We start from the raw sequence: 19,754 nt of genomic DNA on the forward strand, positions 1-19,754 counted from the left end.
AAGAACATCATGGTCACAGCGCAGGGCAGAAGAAAGTTGCTCCCATCAAGGTGGCTAGAAAACACAGAGAAGGAGCTGGGAAGGGGCTGCAGGCAAAATGAACCCTTCCAGGGCATGCCCCCAGTAACCCATCTCCTCTGGCCAAGCCCCACATGCCTACAGTTACTACCCAGTCAGTCCATTCAAATTAGGACTGACTAGGTTATAGTTCTAACAATCTAATCACTTTACCTCTGAACATTCCTCCATTGACTCAAGAGCTTTGAAGGGACTCCTCATATGTAAACCCTAATGGCTGGGAATGTGGGATTTTCAGCCTCTTTTCTCCAAATGTGGTCTTACTTGTGCCTCTAATGGATATGGGATTACTGGTGAACAAAGCTTGAGCCTATGGACCCTGTAGGAAAGATGAGGCAGAGGTGTTTCCATGGGCCCAGGGAGGGGTCCTGTGGCAGACGGCTGGGCTTGAGAAGATTTTCCAGTGTTCTACTTGAGTGTGGCCCAGGGGGTGGACCAGATTTCCTAAAGGGCAATGGGATGTATTCTGGTGGCACAAACTAAGGGCACTAGAAGGACTGAAAGGAGCTGTGCCATGTAGAGGATCACATAGGATACGCTGAAGGATTCAGATGCACACCTTCTGAAATATCAACCCCAGAGGGCACCAACAGCTTCCACTGTCAATAGGAAATCTTACAGCCAGGGCCAAATCTTGTCTCTCACTCTTAGGCCAAGAAGTAGAGGCATTCATCAGGATGAAGACTACGTTGCAACCCAATGGAGGAAAGAAACACTATTCAATCCCATCTCCTATCTCCTCACTCCAACATGCAAGAGGAGCATGATCCCAAAAAGGAGGACTCTGAGGTGGACTGTGACCCCTCCATTCAGGGTGTCTGTCTTTCAAGCTAGAGCTGGAGGAGGGAGATGAAGCTTAGGTTGGATTTGAGGTTAAATCTATAGTATGAGCACAAAATGTCATCAAAGGAAGGAAAGGGGCAATTTGGTGTAGCAGTATTGGAAAAAAAAAACTGCACCAAAAGAAAACTGCTTCATCCCTGTTCTCCATAAAGTTAAGAGATGCTCTAATGATAGGTATATCAGAAAGATTGTACTGGTCTCAGTGGGCCCTGTAGGTTCAGGGTGAAAGTGTGAGGGTTGATGGATTCAGACCCAGTATAAGAAAATGACTAGAGGTGGAATAAAATGACCAAGGAAGGGCGAGTCCCGTGTCTCTGGAAGGATAAAGGCAGTGTTGGGAAGCTGGAGCAGACAGGCATTCCTTACCATGAGTTCAAACCTGGGGCTCCTCTTCTGGGTTCTTTGGGAGAAGTGAGGGGAGAAGGCAGCTGGTGGTTCTCTACAGGGGTGCTTCTTCTTGATGGACCACCAGTCCATGGAGGGTGGACATCCTGAATTGGATCTCCAGTTGCCTTTACACAGAATCTGGGGAACTTCTTCTGTTGATTCACCACTTCCTTCTGGCTATGCCTGATAATGCTCAGAAAAAGTTAGCCAAGCTGGCATATTGGGTCTGACCAAGGACTCTGGAGGGACATTCAGGAGTGACTGCTGCCCAGAGGATATACACCTTCAACCCTTGGATTTATACTCTGGTAAGAGGGCCAACCACTACTCCTCATATTTGGTCCTTGTCATCTCTCCTATGGATCCAGGTTGGACACAGATATCCTAAGGAGGAAAGGGCCTGGGTGTGGAGTCATTGCCAGGGACAGCCAGCAGGTGACTGTGAGACTTAGTCATGGAAGTCCATGCCCTGCTTACTATTAATTTGAGTTTATGGGGAGCCTACTGATCTTGGCTAAGGCATTGCAGTATAATCAAGGGGCTCTAAACTGTGAACCTCAAAGACATAGGTCAGTTCCCAGTCCTCCTTAGTTCACTTTATATTGATAGAACAAAATTCCCAAGACTGGGTTCTTAGTAAAGATGTCTATTTGGCTCAAAATTCTGGTAGCTGGAAGGACCAAACAGTATGGTGCAGGTATCAGTCTCCTGGTAAGAGCTCCTGATTATATATCACAACACAGTGGAGAAGTGGAAAGGGAAATGGCACAGAAGGGGCATGTGTATGAGCAAGGAAACTGGAGGCTAGGGAGGGATCAGGCTTGCTGTTTTTAAAACAACCCACTCTAATGGGAAAAGATCCACTCCTGCCAGACCTGACTCACTCCTGAGAAACAGCATTGTCCATTCATGAGGGTGGAACCTCTAGGACCTTCCACCAAGCCCTACTACTGCATTGGAGACCAATGCTCCAGCACATGAACATTGTGAGACAAACGACATCCAAACCAGGCCCCGTCCCTGGGCTCGCATTGTGTCTTGGCTCCACAAGACATCTCACATATCTCTCAGCAAACTGCTCTGCACATATTAAGTGATAGCAGAGGGAAAGCCCTTGGTAAGGCCCTAAGGTGGAGGAGTCCTACTACCTCATCTTTACAGAGCCTAGAGAGGTCACCTACATGAGTCTTTCTTGAGCAGAACATGCAGTCCATCCAGATGAGAAAGCACTTAGAATAGGGCAGCTTCCTAAAATTCTGCCCGATCAGGCATGCCCCTGATCTACCTGCGTAAGAGAGAGAAAATGGGGGTCTTGTGCTGAGTTTGGAACGGCTGCACCATGTAGGAGCCATGTGTGTGTTTTGTTTAAGTTCAACAAGTCTATGGGTCCTGCGGAGCATCAGTCATGCCTTCAGAACAGCTTGTCAGCATGTCTCGTGTCACAAAGCGATTCTTCAAAGTGGTAAACACACACACAATCCATATTGTGTTTTAAAAAGACAATGGTTCAAAGGCTTTGTGGACTATTTTTAACCTGGAAATCTGGAAGAAAAATGATGTCACATGCTGGGAAAATTGTCCAGATATTCCAGTCCACCACAGTGGAAAAATTCTTTTTATTTGTTTCTGAGTTGAGATCTTTTTTTTAAAGTGAGTTTTAAATTCCTTATTCCAAAAATCTTTGCAGCTCAAACTGTGTCCAGAGCAGCTTTGTCTCCTGTGGTTTGTCAAAAAGATATGAAAGGTCCTACCAACCAGAAGCTTGGATCACTGTGGATGAGCAATTGGTAGGGGAAAGGGGTCCTTCTGATAGCAAATTGGGCTTTGTGTTACAGAAGAGCAGAAAGCTGGTCATGTTAAAGTTGTGAAAAGAAAAAAAGGAATCATATTAGAATTATCTCCCTCTGCTGTGGATAGTGAATGAATTACTAAACTTCTCTATGGTCTATCATCTCATCAATAAAATAAATCAGTTGCTAATGATACTTGAAGTAGAACTGAAATTAGTGCCAGTTCTTCTCATGTGATACCTACCTCAACAGATCATGGGTGTTGATCAGATAATGAATGAAAACAACTATTAGTGCATTATATATATATTAGGTATTAAACAAATATTAATCCTTTCCTTTTTTTGGCTTTGCTTTTTTCCATGACCATATCTTATTTTTCCCTAATTTTTATTAGTGAACAAATGTGACAAAGATTCCCCAAACTAATTCTGACCTGCTGCCTTTAAATGAAAAAAAGCACAGAGCAAAAATCAGTTCATAGGAATATGTGGTGAAGAAAGAAAAGAGTATAGCTGTGATTTTTTTTCCTATTACCATTGGAAGGGAATCTCATCTCTTTTCAGAAAATAGGGACACTACATGTGGATGAGTGAGAGGCTGACGTAGTCAATGCACTTGCTGGAGGCTCTGGGAATTTGGTTTTTCCATTTGGGGTTGTAAATAGTCTGGTGGAGTTATGTCAAACATTTTTTGCCTGATATTCCCAGAAAAATCCAGGTCTGTGTTTGGAATTTAGATTTCTGATAGAGTGTCTTAGTCTGTCTGTGCTGCTATACAAAATACCACAGACTGATAATTAACAATAGAAATTTATTTTTAATGGTTCTGGATCCTGAGAAGTCCAAGATCATGGTGCCAGCCAGACTGGTGTCTGGTGAGGGCTGCTCTTTGCTTCCAAAGGTGAGACCTGTTGCTGAATTCTCAGGAAGGGAGAATACTGTGTCCTGTCATGGAGGGAGAAACAGATAAGGAGGAGGTCTCCCTAAAACCATGTGGTTAGGGTGCTAATATCATTCATAAAGTCATAGCCCTATAACTTAATTGGCTTCCAAGATCACAAATATTAAAGATTGTTGCACTGGGGAGTCAGTTTCAACGTGATATCTGGAGGGGCACCATCATTTAAACCACAGCAAAGGGCTACCTGGGAAATTCTGAGGAGTCTGTTGACCTCTTGGTGAGAATTGTGTTCTTTAATATCTTATTTAACTTTTGCTCCTTTGTCTTTTTTTTTTTCTGCAGGGAGGTGGAGACAGTTAATTATCATTTTAAGGGAAAACTGTGCTTTCCTCTGAAACCCAGGGCAGGGAGAAGGGAGAGGCAAGATGTTATTCTCAGAGTGGGAAACAGAAAGCCATATCCTTCAGGTTCATTCAAATGGAGTATTGGGTCATCTTTGGGTAGAGGTAGAGGGGTAGAGGTAAGTTCCATATTATGCAAAATCTGGAGACGTACTCAGCTTTTTTTTCCTGTTCTGCTCACTGCTCGAGCAGCATCTATAGCCCAGTAACTTTTTTTTAATGAAAGAAAGAGTCTCAAAAATGGCCAATCCATGATCACTGTACCCAGGGACAGTTGGTTCAATCTAAGTGCTCTCTGGGTATGTGATAATAAGCTGTCTCCACCTCCCCATTAGAAACAAAAGAGTGTCCTCATCTTAAAAGGATACTCGTCTACTCTTGGAATTTATATTCAATCTGCTTGCTTCATGTGCTAGTCAGGCTTCAGTCTTGGGTCTTTGGTTTAGGGAAGTGGGGACAGGCACTACTGAATGATGGCTAAGCAGGCTCTGGTGAGCTCTGGGAGAGCTGGGTAAAGGGAACTCAGAGGATGGCCTCTCACTTGAACTTGAGTGATAAGGGAAGTCTTTCTGGAGGAATCTATGTTTAATCTGGTGACATAGGAGAAGAATACTGGGCTCTGAAGCCTGAGAAGAGAATCTTAAGCAGCAGGAACAGTATGTGCAAAAAGCTGGAGAGGGACAGGCTCAGATGTTGGAGCAGCTCCAGATGCTCAATCTGACTCATGCAAAATGTGTGGATGAAGGAGATGCTTGGAGAGTTAAGCAGAGGCCTTTTCTCAGACCTGGCTGTACTTGCTGGGCTGATAACTCTCTTGTCTGCTCCTGTCCATTGAAGCTCCTGCTCAGGATGAAGTTGGGAATCTGGAAGCAGGTGACACATGCATAGATGGTGGGGGAGCTCTCTCCTCTCCTCAGTCCTTCTGCTGTAAGGGATGGAAGAAGGAGGTAAGCATTTGCATTTTTTTCAACTTAATAGCCTTCCTTCCCTTTTTCCTTATAGATAGAATCTGGTTTATTTGGGCAGTTGGTGTGATGCTAGTCGGCTCAAATAAAAAGCTCCATTTCCAATCTGCCTTGCAGTGAGTAGTGGCCAAATGTCCCAATTCTGGCCAAAGAGATGTAAGTAGAACTTACTGAGAAACTTCTGGAAAGTTTGCAAATGAGTGTAGATTCACTTGGCATGTGTTCTTTGCCCTCTGCCCACCTTTTGATAGGTCTGGGGTGGGGCCTAAGCATTTGCATTTTTCCCAAGTTCTCCACTGCTGCTGATGGTTTGAGGACCACACTTTGAGAACCACTGTTGTGAGGTCCATCAGAAGAGCAGTTGTCCTAAGGAATGAGTTGGAAAATGATGTGTGAATGGTTTGAGGTTCTTTCTAGTCTCCAGAGCAACCTAAGGATTTCTGGGAGGGAGGAGTGTGGCTTGAATCATTGGAATCGTGACTGGAAGCACAGAGGGAATTGGATGCCACCACTGATTGTCACCATTGGAATAAACAACGCATGTCTTGTTTTCTTCAGGAAGGACGGGGACGTGACCAGATAAGAGTGTCCTCTCTGATGGCATGTCCACATATAGTTCCCACACATTTCCTGCGTCTGCCCGCCTGACGCCTGTTCTACATCACTGTCCAGCCAGCCCCTGCCTGTTCTGAGTCTGTGGCCTGGACCATGCAAATGGTTCTCCATCCCAGGCATGTTTAATCCATCATAACTTGGTTGTTACGATACACAGTGTTTATTTTTCTTCATAAAAAGATGCAAGCTGTGAGCCTCCAAATGCTGGCAGCTCAAAATATTCCATTTGTTTGTGGAGAGACAGACTGGATGGCACAATTTCAATCAAACTATGAAATGTAGCGTGGCATGCCTGGAGAGCAGGATCATAGCAGTATGTACCCTCATTGTAGGGAAGCTGAGGACTGCACACATGGTTAACTCCTCAAGCCCTGGAAGGAGGTCTGGTGGCCCTGTCCTGTCAGTCCGGGCTAAGTGGGAGCATAAACTCTGTCACTAGCCATTCCTTCTCTTCCAGGGCACAGGCAGGGCCACCTGTTGAGTCCCCACTAATTTGCTCTGGGTGAGAAAGGTTGTATCCTTTTAGTTACTGAAAGGAAATGGACTTTTATTTTTCTAATACAAATGTAATAAATGATCATTTAAAAAATTTCAGAAAAACATGAACTAGAGAACAAACAAACAAACAAACAAAAAAACCCCACAAGAGCTATAGTTTCTCCTTGTTTGCTTCTGTCTGTCTGTCTATGATAGTTTTTCAACTGTGGGCATCTCTCCAAGTTAACATGTATAGATCTATATCCTTAAGTTTTTTTTCTTTTTAATTGACACAAAATGATTTTACATATTTTATGGGGTATGGTGTGGTAATTTAATGCACATATACAATGTGTAATGATAAAATCGGGGTATCTACAATGTCCATCTCCTTAAACACTTATATTTCTTTGTGTTAAAAGTTTGAACTCAGGCTGAAACTGTAGCTCAGTGGTAGAGCGCCTGCCTTGCACGTGTGAGGCACTGGGTTCAATCCTCAGCACCACATAAAAATAAATAAATAAATAAATAAGAATATTGTGTCCATCTACAACCAAAAAAATTTTAAAAAGTTTGAACTCCTTTCTTCTTCATCAAATTATAACCTTATTATAATATTATTTCACCCTATGACTAGATCAGCCCCTATTGAAGGACAGTTCCTCCCTTCCTTCCTCTCTCTTTCTCTTTCACTGTGCTACTTCAAATAACTTTAGGCATATGTCTTAACCTCTTCACTTTCTTATTTGCTTAGTGGACTTTTAGCAGTGAAACTGCCAGGGAAACAATTTGACCAACCTTCCCAAACTCCTATCCCCAAGTTCTGTTGCAAATGACACCCACCCCCATAATGTAAGACACAGTCTTTGGCCTCACAACCTATTATCACCCCAGTGTACAGATCTTCATCACTTTCTGGGCCCATTTTCTTTTAGATTTCTGAATGGTTAGCATAATCTTAACCTGGAAAAATTTTATCTCATAAAGGTTTTATTTTTTCTTATTAACATAATTGTAGTTATAGGAAGTATTTTATTTCACTGTTTCCTTACTTCAGTTTTTTATTATGAAAATGTCCAAACTTTGAAAAAAGTTGAATATAATGAATACCTACCCACATACCCTTCATTTAGATTCAATTTTTTTTTTTTTTTTTTTTTTGGTACTGAAGATGGAACCTAAGACTTCAACATTTGAGGAGGCAAGCTCTACCACTGAGCTACATCCCAGTTCCAGATTAAATTATTTATGTTTTCCTCTATAGGACTTAGCCATCCTGAGCTATACAAGTATGTATTTAAATTCTTCTAACAACCACAATACTATTATCACACTTAGGAAAAACTATTAATAATTTTGTAATATCTCTTAATGCCTAGTTTGTAGTCAGACTAATCCAGTAAATGCAATGCATGATTTCAGTTCAACAACTACTGAACAGTATTCAGAGACATTATTCTAAGGTTTCAATCTGCGTTTATGCATCAGAATCACCTGAAACTATACTTTAAATAGGTACTGGGGATTAATGTAAAACATTTTTAAGGAAATCAAGAAAGAAAAGTTATTCTGGGAGATCATACATAGGTCCCAGGCCTCTATGGAAGTAGAAGGTTGAGGTCTGGGATCAAGGAATGGAGTTTAATGGCAAAATGGCGCCAAAGCAGGAGTCATGTTTGTTTTTAAGGACTTACAGGTCAGGAAAGATGGATGAGGAGATACATTTGTCACAAGTGTTTGTGAGTAAGGTCCCTGGCCCTTTCTCTATGCCCACCATTTACTAGGGTCATGTGGATAGAAAACCAAGGGTCCCTTCCTGAGGCTAAGAAACTGTCCGTCCTTGCTGAGCCAAATCTGCTTCATCTCTGAAGGAGAAAAAAGGAAGCCTTTGTTGTCTGCAGGAGCCTAAGAAAGCAAAGGAAATTAGAAGTTTTCCTTCAAGTTAGAAAATTTGTCCAGCAATGAGATACAAAGGGGACTCTGGGACAAGGGCAGTGACAGAGCAAAATGAAGACAGGGTGGTAACTTCAGAGGTGGCATGGTGCTGCTGCTATAGTGAGCCCAGCACAAAGACAGCACATGGTAAGCTAACATTTCAAGAAGATGTGATTTCTGTATTTGGGGCTGGAGACAGTGGCCAAGATGGGTCTTAAGTCTCATAGGGCTCCCAACCCCCATAAGGGAACCATGGTACATTTCCCATCAGCAAGGACTGGGCAGGCTGATCTGCTCCCTGTGTCCTATAGCCAACATTTGCTTAGCTTAGTCCAGTTTCTGATGCCCTCTGGGGAAAATGATGGAGGTTTAAAGTCTGAAGTTACCCAAATGTCTCACTGTCAGGAGAGTTCACTTCATTTAGAACTTGGAACCAGCACAGTTTTCAACAGGACGCTTAATGAACTGGGGCCTGCAAAATAGGCCATAAACTTTTTGGCCTGCTTAACCGAGTATCACCTCTCTTGTACTGACTGCAATAATGTGTTTTATTTTCCCACTTTTTATTAGCTTCCAGCTAAAGGCCAAGCTACATGAGCCCCTGTGGCCTTCCTTATGGGAGCAGTGGAAATAGTGGCCTCACATTTGCTTTCTCAGCCCTGCAAATGTCTGCAATCCCATTCCAGTGGCAGAACAGAACCATGCAAAATGAGATCGCAACAGCAACAATGGTTCGCTGTCTTCCATCTAAGAAATGCAATTGTTTCTCCTTTTGTATTTGTGTTTATTTGAATTACGTAAGCAAGCAGGGTGTTCTTAATAAGACTGGTGATGCCAAACTAAGAGTCAACCCCCCAAATCACATAAAATTTATCGAAAAGTGGGGTACACACAACAGGGAGATTTCTGAGGTGTGCCTGAGACTTTATTTCCTAAGTGTGCCTCCTTTTTGGAATATCTTTGCATTAGATTGGAATCACCAGCAATTTGTTGATTGGAGGCTAAAATTTGGTGTTTGCAGCAGATAGGAAAGAAAGGTGGGGCGCCGCCGACTCCGCGCGCAGGATCTGCACACCCCCGCGCGTCCCGCTGCCTCACAGCACCCGGCGCCGACGCCTCACCTGCAGCCTTGTCTGCAGCCATCTTCCCTCCTCGGCTCGGGTTCTTCCCTGCAGGTGGCGTGGCCCCGACTCCCGCCGCCGGGCTGGCCGCTGTCGTGGACCTCCGAGGTCAACTCTGAGCCCACCGCAGTTCCGGGCCCCCTTGTTCCGGCCAGGGGAGTGGGCAGACCGCAGGCTGAGGAAGTGACGAGGCTAGTTCGCGTCGTCTAGCAACAGGAACAGCGTCCCCGCCCCGCCTGTGCCTCTGCCTCCCGCCATCCGCAGCTTCCGCCCTACGGCGTCCGGTGCTTGGAATCAAACCCAGGACCTCACACATGCTAAGTGATCTATACCCCACAAAAAGTGTTATTAAAAAATCTAAGTATTGATCCGCCGCCCGCGCCTCCAAGGTAGGCAGACCTACAACAGACCAGCGGATCAGGCCCAGGAGCCTGCCGGCGTGGTACAAACACCACCCTAATTGGAGTAGTGGCAGAGCAGAGTCGCCGCCCGTGCCAGGAACAGGCCCAGCGTCCTGCAGGCGGGGTAGTCACGACACCCCAATTGGAGTAGGAGCAGAGCAGAGCCTCCACCCGTGCCCGAAAGGTGGGCAGATCTGCGACCGACCAGCGGGACAGGCCCAGTGGCCTGCCGGTACGACAGACACGTCACCCCATTTGCAGTAGGGGCAGGGTAGAGCCGCCGCCCGCGCCTGCAGGGTAGGCAAACCTGCAACCGACCGGCAGATCAGGCCCGGTGGCCTGCCGGCGTGGTACACTCGTCACCCCAATTGGAGTAGGGGCAGAACAGAGCCGCCGCCAGCTCCCAGAACAGGCCCAGTGACCTGCCGGCGTGGTAGCCACGACACCCCAATTGGAATAAGGAGAGAGCAAAGCCGCCGCCCGCACCTGCAGGAAAGATACGCAAGCAGTATGAAAAGACAAGGAAAGAAAGGACCACAAGCAATGCAGGTCAACGCAACTTTAGAAGAGGTAACAGCTGCAGCAGATGGAATGTCAGATAAAGAATTCAGGATATACATGCTTCAGATGATCTGGAGTATCAAGGAAGACATTAAACAGCAAAATCAGACAATGAAAGATCACTTCGACAACGAATTACGCAAACAAATCCAGGAAGCAAAGGATCAACTATACAGGGAGATAGAGGTTATAAAAAACAAACAAACAGAAATCCTAGAAATGCAGGAAGCAATAAACCAACTTAAAAACTCAATGGAGAATACTACCAGCAGAGTAGAACACTTAGAAGATAGAACATCAGACAATGAAGACAAAGTATTTCAACTGGAAAAGAACATAGACAGCTCAGCAAGACTGTTAAGAAACCATGAGCAGAACATCCAAGAAATATGGGATAACATTAAGAGACCAAACTTAAGAGTCATTGGGATACAGGAAGGTACAGAGCTCCAAACCAAAGGAATGAGAAGTCTATTCAATGAAATAATACAAGAAAACTTCCCAGACTTGAAGAATGAGACAGAATCCCAAATCCTAGAAGCCTACAGGACGCCGAATGTGCAAAATCATAAGAGATCCACACCTAGACACATTATAATGAAGATGCCCAACATACAGAATAAGGAGAGAATTTTAAAAGCTACAAGAGAAAGGAAGCAGATTACATTTAGGGGTAAGCCAATTAGGATAACAGCTGATCTTTCAACACAGACTCTGAAAGCTAGAAGATCCTGGAACAACATATTTCAAACACTGAAAGAAAATGGGTTCCAACCAAGAATTGTGTATCCAGCGAAATTAAGCTTCAGGATGGAGGATGAAATTAAAACCTTCCACGATAAACAAAAGTTTAAAGAATTCGCAGCTAGAAAACCATCTCTTCAAAACATCCTCGCCAAAGCATTACAGGAAGAGGAAATGGAAAATAACAATGAAAACCAACAGTGGGAGGTAGGACAGTAAAGGGGGGGGGAATAATCAAAGAGGAAAACAAACCATGTTTAGTAACAGAAATAAACAAATATGGCTGGAAGAACAACCCATATCTCAATAATAACCCTAAATGTTAATGGCTTAAACTCACCAATTAAGAGACACAAGCTAGTAGAATGGATCACAAAACAAGACCCAACAATATGCTGCCTAAAGGAGACGCATTTGATAGGAAAAGACTTACATAGGCTGAAGGTGAAAGGTTGGGAAAAATCATATCACTCATATGGACTTCGGAAACAAGCAGGAGTGTCCATACTCATATCAAATAAAATAGATTTCAAGCCAAAGTTAATCAAAAGAGATAAAGAGGGACACTACATACTGCTTAAGGGAACCATACACCAACAAGACATAACAATTATAAATATTTATGCCCCAAACAATGGTGCCGCTATGTTCGTCAAACAAACTCTTCTCAAGTTCAAGAGTCTAATAGACCACCATACCATAATCATGGGAGACTTCAACACACCTCTCTCGCCACTGGACAGATCTTCCAAACAAAAGTTGAATAAGGAAACTATAGAACTCAATAACACTATTAATAACCTAGACCTAATGGACATATATAGAATATACCACCCAACATCAAGCAGTTACACTTTTTTCTCAGCAGCACATGGATCCTTCTCAAAAATAGATCATATATTATGTCACAGGGCAACTCTTAGACAATATAAAGGAGTAGAGATAATACCATGCATCTTATCTGATCATAATGGAATGAAACTGAAAATCAACGATAAAAGAAGGAAGGAAAAAGCATACATCACTTGGAGAATGAACAATAGGTTACTGAATGATCAATGGGTTATAGAAGACATCAAGAAGGAAATTTAAAAATTCTTAGAGATAAATGAAAACACAGACACAACATATCGGAATCTATGGGACACATTGAAAGCAGTTCTAAGAGGAAAATTCATTGCTTGGAGTTCATTCCTTAAAAAAAGAAAAAACCAACAAATAAATGATCTCATACTTCATCTCAAAATCCTTGAAAAAGAAGAGCAAAACAACAGCAAAAGAAGTAGAAGGCAAGAAATAATTAAAATCAGAGCTGAAATTAATGAAATCGAAACAAAAGAAACAATTGAAAAAATTGACAAAACTAAAAGTTGGTTCTTTGAAAAAATAAACAAAATCGACAGACCCTTAGCGATGCTAGCGAAGAGAAGAAGAGAGAGAACTCAAATTACTAGCATACGGGATGAAAAAGGCAATATCACAACAGACACTTCAGAAATACAGAAGATAATCAAAAACTATTTTGAATCCTTATACTCCAACAAATTAGAAGATAGTGAAGGCATAGATAAATTTCTTAAGTCATATGATCTGCCCAGATTGAGTCAGGAGGATATAGAAAACCTAAACAGACCAATATCAATTGAGGAAATAGAAGAAACCATAAAAAGACTACCAACTAAGAAAAGCCCAGGTCCAGATGGGTATACAGCAGAATTTTACAAAACTTTTAAAGAAGAACTAATACCAATACTTTTCAAGCTACTTCAGGAAATAGAAAAGGAGGGAGAACTTCCAAATTCATTCTATGAGGCCAACATCACCCTGATACCTAAACCAGACAAAGACACTTCAAAGAAAGAAAACTACAGACCAATATCTCTAATGAACCTAGATGCAAAAATCCTCAATAAAATTCTGGCGAATAGGATACAAAAACATATCAAAAAAATTGTACACCATGATCAAGTAGGATTCATCCCTGGGATGCAAGGCTGGTTCAATATACGGAAATCAATAAATGTTATTCACCACATCAATAGACTTAAAAATAAGAACCATATGATCATCTCGATAGATGCGGAAAAAGCATTTGACAAAGTACAGCATCCCTTTATGTTCAAAACTCTAGAAAAACTAGGGATAACAGGAACATACCTCAATATTGTAAAAGCAATCTATGCTAAGCCTCAGGCTAGCATCATTCTGAATGGAGAAAAACTGAAGGCATTCCCTCTAAAATCTGGAACTAGACAGGGATGCCCTCTCTCTCCACTTCTGTTCAACATAGTTCTCGAAACACTGGCCAGAGCAATTAGACAGACGAAAGAAATTAAAGGCATAAAAATAGGAAAAGAAGAACTTAAATTATCACTATTTGCAGATGATATGATTCTATACCTAGCAGACCCAAAAGTCTCTACAAAGAAACTATTAGAGCTAATAAATGAATTCAGCAAAGTGGCAGGATATAAAATCAACACACATAAATCAAAGGCATTCCTGTATATCAGCGACAAATCCTCTGAATTGGAAATGAGGACAACCACTCCATTCAAAATATCATCAAAAAAAATAAAATACTTGGGAATCAACCTAACAAAAGAGGTGAAAGACTTATACAATGAAAACTACAGAACCCTAAAGAGAGAAATAGAAGAAGATCTTAGAAGATGGAAAAATATACCCTGTTCATGGATAGGCAGAACTAACATCATCAAAATGGCGATATTACCAAAAGTTCTCTATAGGTTTAATGCAATGCCAATCAAAATCCCAACGGCATTTCTTGTAGAAATAGAGAAAGCAATCATGAAATTCATATGGAAAAATAAAAGACCCAGAATAGCAAAAACAATGCTAAGCAGGAAGTGTGAATCAGGCGGTATAGCGATACCAGACTTCAAACTATACTACAGAGCAATAGTAACAAAAACAGCATGGTACTGGTACCAAAACAGGCGGGTGGACCAATGGTACAGAATAGAGGACACAGAAACCAATCCACAAAACTACAACTATCTTATATTTGATAAAGGGGCTAAAAGCATGCAATGGAGGAAGGATAGCATCTTCAACAAATGGTGCTGGGAAAACTGGAAATCCATATGCAACAAAATGAAACTGAATCCCTTTCTCTCGCCATGCACAAAAGTGAATTCAAAATGGATCAAGGAGCTTGATATCAAATCAGAGACTCTGCGTCTGATAGAAGAAAAAGTTGGCTACGATCTACAGTCGGTGGGGTCGGGCTCCAAATTCCTCAATAGGACACCCATAGCACAAAAGTTAATAACTAGAATCAACAAATGGGACTTACTCAAACTAAAAAGTTTTTTCTCAGCAAAAGAAACAATAAGAGAGGTAAATAGGGAGCCTACACCCTGGGAACAAATCTTTACTCCTCACACTTCAGATAGAGCCCTAATATCCAGAGTATACAAAGAACTCAAAAAATTAGACAATAAGAAAACAAACAACCCAATCAACAAATGGGCCAAGGACCTGAACAGACACTTCTCAGAGGAGGACATACAGTCAATCAACAAGTACATGAAAAAATGCTCAACATCTCTAGCTGTCAGAGAAATGCAAATCAAAACCACCCTAAGATACCATCTTACTCCAGTAAGATTGGCAGCCATTAGGAAGTCAAACAACAACAAGTGCTGGCGAGGATGTGGGGAAAAGGGTACACTTGTACATTGCTGGTGGGACTGCAGATTGGTGCAGCCAATTTGGAAAGCAGTATGGAGATTTCTTGGAAAGCTGGGAATGGAGCCACCATTTGACCCAGCTATTCCCCTTCTTGGTCTATTCCCTAAAGTCCTAAAAAGAGCATGCTACAGGGACACTGCTACATCGATGTTCATAGCAGCACAGTTCACAATAGCAAGACTGTGGAACCAACCTAGATGCCCTTCAATAGACGAATGGATAAAAAAAATGTGGCATTTATACACAATGGAGTATTACTCTGCATTAAAAAATGACAAAATCATAGAATTTACAGGGAAATGGATGGCATTAGAGCAGATTATGCTAAGTGAAGCTAGCCAATCCCTAAAAAACAAATGCCAAATGTCTTCTTTGATATAAGGAGAGTAACTAAGAACAGTGTAGGGACGAAGAACAGGAGAAGAAGATTAACATTTAACAGGGATGAGAGGTGGGAGGGAAAGGGAGAGAGAAGGGAAATTGCATGGTAATGGAAGGAGACCCTCAGGGTTATACAGTGGAGGAGGTAGAGAGAGAGGAGGGGAGGGGAGGGGAGAGGTGGGGAGGGGGGAGGGTGGAGGATGGGAAAGGCAGTGGAGCACAACAGACACTAGTATGGCAATTTGTAAATCAATGGATGTGTAACTGATGTGATTCTGCAATCTGTGTATGGGGTGAAGGTGGGAGTTCATAACCCACTTGAATCAAAGTGTGGAATATGATATGTCAAGAAATTTGTAATGTTTTGAACAACCCACAATAAAAAATTAAAAAAAAAAAAAGAAAAAGAAAGGTAAAGGTATGCACATTCAGCATCAGGGACTCAGGGGATCAGACTTGGTGTGGCTAATTCTGAAACTGTTGAACCCCTCAGTTCTCTCCAATCCTCTATTTTCTCTGACTTTGAACACTCCACTTCAGAACTGGGACTCCATCAGTACAAATAAGCTCTTCAAAACCAGAATATTGCAGTTTTTATTGCATTTATTGGGATGGTGAACACAAATTCCATACTCCCCCCCTTAGAACTACATTACGAGTTTTATGTTTAACCATAATTAGAAGGAAAAACCATGAATAAGGGGCATCTGTAAAATATATCTACTCTAGCCAGACTATGGAAGAAAACTGTGGTTATTTCTCAAGTTTTTCCAAGAATTGCTTTATGGACAAATTCTGTTTTCCCATATTTGGAATGTACAAAAACTAAAGGATGGAAAACTAAAGTGCTTCAGTGCCATCTCTAGACTACCAGAAACTGTTAGCATGGAAGCCATCTATCCATCTACTCATCCATCCATCTGTCTATTTGTTTTTTCTTTCTACTTCTTTTAAGTGCCTACTACTTTAGCCATGTTTCCAGATTCCATAGACTAGATGATCTAAAGTCTGCCTGCATTCACATGCTGCTCACATCTTGTTCTGAACAACCCAACAACATTCCTGAGCCACCTTTCCTCGGCCTCCTGCCTCTCTGTTGTCTTCTCCAGGGGTTGTACTTTTCAAGTACAGACCCTCATCTGCTTCCCCTATGGTATTCTCATAGTTGGAGATACTATTCCCTTGCCCTAATTACCTCAAGGCCAGTGCCAGAAACTAGGACTAACTCAATGCTCCAGGACCTGCTAAAATTATTCAAACTAGCAATCCTAAATCTGTTTACCCTGCTTCACCTGTTCCTTCCTACGGAAAAAGTAAATGATCTTGCCCACACTTCCCCTTCCTCCCTCTGCTTGCTGACAGAGGCTGATGCTTCCTGTGTGGCCCTTATAGTGTGGCATGCCCTCTCCTTTTGGCAATTATATCAAAATGTCTATTCCATAGCAATCTTCTCCCAATCTGTTGCCCTCACTATACCTGAATAATATTTAAATCTATTAGAGAACCTGTTATGTACTAGGCCCAGTGCTAGGCACTGAGATGTCAAAGAGAAGAAATGAAGTCCCTGCCCTCTGGACCTTTCTAGTTTGGATGAAGACACTGATAAGCAAACATGTTCACAACCTGGGTTTGCTGGGAAATACTCCTTTAGAGATTGTGCTGTAAACACCAAGGAAAGAGTACTGGAGAGGATGGCTTTAGGTTGGGCCTTGAAAGCTAAGAAGGGAAAAGAACCTAGCAGAGGCACTGAGCTGGAGGGGTGTGGTGGTGGTAAGAAGGGGCAGGTAGTTCAAGGTGACCAGATTGCAGGGAGGGGGAGGATAGATGAATATGGGAATGCCCAGAGTGGTGATGGATGGCAGAAAACCTCAAATGCCATGCAGAAGATCTGATCATTAATCTCTGGGTGGTGAGGAGTTTCTGAAGGCTTCTAAGCTGAAGACATGATCATGTTTAGACTCTTGACTATTGTGGCAGTAAAGAGCCCTGTAAGAACATTCAGGATCTGGTGCCGAGATGTGAAGAGCCTGTGAAGTAGTTAGTGGAGGTGGAGAAGATCCAAGAATTTTGTAGAGACAACTATAATGACTAAATAGTGGGACTCCTGAGTGTCTCTGTACAGGTGACAAATATTGGTGATGCTGTTAAGTCAGAGAGGTATGAAGAGCCAAACTGAATGGAAAGGACAGGGGAAGAGAAAGGTGAAACTGTTTGCTTGTAGAACCTTCCAGGAAGACAAACATAGGAGTACTCTGTGGGCGTGGTAGGTATACTTCCTGCAAGTTCCTAGAAGGGAACAAGATGACCTGAGAGAAAGCTAAGGACAGGCACCTGGGGAGCCTCTGTGTGCTGGTGTGATGATGACACTCCTTTCTGATGTCCCCAGCCTCTTGGATTTCCTCTTAGTCTCCCTGGGCTCCTTTTCTCTGTTACTGCAGGATGCATTGTTGATGCATGTGTGCCTGTTTATGTGCTCTCTCTCTCTCTCTCTCTCTCTCTCTCTCTCTCTCTCTCATGCATGCCTTCTTGTGTGGCGTTCACCTGAGGAAGCTGGGAGACTGAGTTAAGAAGAAATGGAGAAGGCGTTGGATATTTGATGACACAAGGAAATGGAATAGGATGGAAATGAGGGCTTGGCTTTAACAAGCAGGAAGGAAATTGTGTCAAATGCTTCTGACTCTCTTTCCACCCTATTCCCTCTCCCCGCAAGGAGACACTGGAGAAAGAAGAGCATATAAGAGGTCTCATCAGTCAGCACCCAATATACAGAAATGTGTACACTGGGTAGGTAGGTCACAGCTCAAGATTTGCTTATCAAAAAATAAAACAGAAAACTTTCCTGGAAGTTCTTGTGGAATTTCTAGTTTCAGTTCTGTATTTGAAACTTCTGCATCTACAATGTAAAACTAGATGAAGTTGCAGTGCCTTTGCTTCTTCCTGGTTTTCTGAGGCAGAGTCACATGCAAAAGGATTTGCAGATGGTAAGGGTGTACTGAGAACTGGTGCAGAGGAACAGTTTAGAGGGAATATTAGAACTGGACATTTCTTTTTCCTCTATGAATCTAGAGGCTAGTGGGAATCCAAAGGGTCAGGTAGCAGCAGGGTGCAGCATGTTGAGGGCCCTAAAGAAGAGGGAATGGCATGCTGCAGAATCGAAGGCAAGGGAGTCTCCTGCAGGAAGGCACCAAGTTGGGTAGGGCAGAGGCTGGGGGTGGGGTGCGGGGGTAGTGGGGTGTGTGTGTGTGTGTGTGTCTGTCCTCCTGGAGGAGACTGTGTGGTGGGGAGTCAGGTAGGCTCACCCCTGGCTCTAAGGACAAAGGAGACCAGAGGGAGTGCTCCAATAACTGACTCAGAGAGGCATGGGGGTAGGGGAGAGCGTCTGGAATAGCTTTCTAGAGAAGTGACAAAGGAGGTGGAGAGACCACCAAACTGAGGAAGAAGAGGACTGCTTCTTTGGTTGCAAATATGGCTAGCAGAAACGTCAACCCCCTCCCTACCCTAGCAGAAAAATAAACCCCAGGGTTGCGGGTGGAGGGTGGAGATATTTAAAACGGTGCCTGCTGCTTTTTCTCCATCTTGGAGCGTGGCAGTCCTCGGCAGCGGCTGAACAGCGATGAGCATGTTTCTAATTATCACGTCGCGCCTTTGATCTGTTTTAATTATTTGTTTCCCCTTGCAAACACAAACTTGACTCACTGTGCCGGGCTTGGCCAGCTGCTCCACTTGGAGGGGCTCGGCCGTGGGCCATGAATGGTTCCCAAATGAGATACAAATGCCCTGGTTTCCATTCAGGCCGCAAACACTGAACTCCTACTAAGTGCAAAGTGAGGGGACACAGGAACCGGTAGATCTCTACTTACCCACAATGCTCTGACTCTCTCTCTCTGCTCCTCCCTCCTCCAGGACTCTGGGAGAAGACAGAAGAGAATATGAGAAAAATTTCTCATCTGGCAGAATCCAATATGCAGAAATATGCACTTCTGGTAGGTGGGTCAAAGCCAGGGACTTCCTAATTAAAAAACAAAAACAAACAACAACAACAACAAAAACGACAACAAAACTTGGGTTGGTCTTGCAGGATTTAGGGTTTCAGCTCTGCATTTGAAACTTCTGCATCTAAAATGTAAAACCTTAAGCAATAAGGAAATGACAGTACAGTGTGATTTACTCCATAGGTTTACTGAAGTTTGGAAGCAGAAGCATACCCTAAAAGATTTTTAAATATATATAGGCTTATGAATTTTAAGAATTAATTATGATTATTTTTGGTGCTGGGAATTGAACCCAGGGCCTCGTGCATGCTAAGCCCCCAAGATTGTGAATTTCAGAATTAGAAAATACTTTATTGATGCACATTTTACCTATTTTATAATTCATCCATTTCAAGCATACATTTTTTTTTTGTAAAGTAAACTTACTAAGTTATGTGCCCATT

At 42.7% G+C, this 19,754-nt stretch overlaps 1 protein-coding gene across 3 annotated transcripts in view; it reads left to right on the plus strand.

Annotated features, from left to right (window-relative positions):
• Agtpbp1 (ATP/GTP binding carboxypeptidase 1) overlaps positions 1 to 19,754 on the plus strand; it is a 277,856-nt gene that overhangs the window by 208,057 nt on the left and 50,045 nt on the right. Inside the window, exons 27-28 of one of the 3 annotated variants that reach the window (XR_011704081.1) lie at positions 5,240 to 5,349; positions 5,926 to 6,075. The exons of the other annotated variants lie outside the window; for them this stretch is intronic. The gene's annotated coding sequence lies outside the window, so the exon portion shown is untranslated. Of the gene's footprint in view, positions 1 to 5,239; positions 5,350 to 5,925; positions 6,076 to 19,754 lie in introns of those variants that run through there. 3 annotated transcript variants of the gene reach the window in all.

The sequence above is a fragment of the Marmota flaviventris genome, chromosome 13, assembly GCF_047511675.1.
Source record: "Marmota flaviventris isolate mMarFla1 chromosome 13, mMarFla1.hap1, whole genome shotgun sequence".
In the NCBI taxonomy this organism is placed as follows: Eukaryota; Metazoa; Chordata; class Mammalia; order Rodentia; family Sciuridae; genus Marmota; species Marmota flaviventris.